Consider the following 1,499-nt stretch of genomic DNA (forward strand, 5'->3'; position numbering starts at 1 on the left):
GAATCCCTCTCCATGTACAAGCGGTAGAAATGTGTGTCAAACAGTTTGCTCCACCCTATAGCAACATGTGTAGAATTGCAGGAAATTAGCTATAAAACTGCACTTTTTCTCCGTCCTCGATTGCAAAATTTGTAGAATTGCAGTAAATTTGCTTAAAACTGCAACATTTTCTCTACTCCCATGGCAAAATATGCAGAATAGAAGGAAATGAAACTCTAAAAACTATGAATGTTTCTCTCTGCTGGCAAGATGGGGGCCAACAGCATGTCACTTAGGGCCTCCAAAAGTCTAAGGCCGGCTCTGATACATGTCCTTGATAGGCTATGCAAGGTGGTTAGTGTAGTTCTGAAGGCTTGATAGGCTATGCAAGGGCGTAAAATGTTTTGTTTTCGTCACGTAGACCGGATAGGTGGAGTAAAATGTGTTGTTTTACAGGGTCAGCCATAGTAGTACGGAGGTCCTGAAGCAAATTAGGGTTAAGTGCCTTGCTCAAGGGCACCAACAGATTTTTTACTTTGTRGGCTCTGACATTCGAGCCAGTGACCTTTCGGTTACTGGTCCAACACTCTAACTGCTAGGCTAATGTCCTGCAGRGCTACACATCTTGCCATAGGATGGAGAGAAATATTTGCAGTTTTTTTATATGATTTCTGAGTGAGAGTGATTAACAAAATACGTGGAGGCTCCCCGGTCAGTAATTGGACCATGATTACTACAGACTAATTTACCTATCTAAAAAATGGTAGCTGACAAGGGCTAATTGAGTGACTGTCAGTGACTGTCAGTGACTGACATAACAAGAGAAAAACTGCTGATCTACTTGTTCTATTATTTGGCAATGGTTTTGAATAATGGGAGAAGGCCTAGTATAAGTACTTTTCTAATCTTTTGCAATCCCTTTTTGGTGGCAAGTAACACAATATAACTGCTCTGGAAGTCATAGTAGATTACATTCGAACTATACAGTGTACTAGTGTTTCTCCGTAACTCTTCCGTGTGGTGTTAGATTTACTGAGATGAATCACTTGGGTTTGGTCGTGACTTTGGTTCTTTGGTAAATGTGGGTCAGATTGTATACAGTGGTCCCTAGCCCTGGTCTGTGCCCGGTTTATTTAGTCCTAAATGATCCGTGTAAAATAGGSTTGTTATTTAATGGTACACATGAGGTTGATATAGTGTTGTTGTTTGTATTGTRGTTGTTATTGTTTGTAGTGGTGAGAGAGGGGCTAGCCTAACAGTGCTCTAATGAGGGTGGTTCCTCACACAGGGGGCAGGGAAACAACAGGTGCAGGTTCCAGCACACAGCCCCCTCTGTGTACCCAGGGGTCAGGGGGAGGGGTGCTGGGAAGGTTCAGGTTACCCTGACAGGGGGCAAATGGCAAGGGTAAGGGGGAAGGAGTGGGTGTCAGTCCCAGTCCCAGTCCCAAAAAAAGCCACCCGTGTCGCTTTTTCCATGTGTTAAAGATAGGACTGTCTGGTCTGTCTGTCTGTCTGTCCTC

The sequence above is a fragment of the Salvelinus sp. IW2-2015 genome, linkage group LG15 (assembly GCF_002910315.2).
Source record: "Salvelinus sp. IW2-2015 linkage group LG15, ASM291031v2, whole genome shotgun sequence".
Lineage (NCBI taxonomy): Eukaryota > Metazoa > Chordata > Actinopteri > Salmoniformes > Salmonidae > Salvelinus > Salvelinus sp. IW2-2015.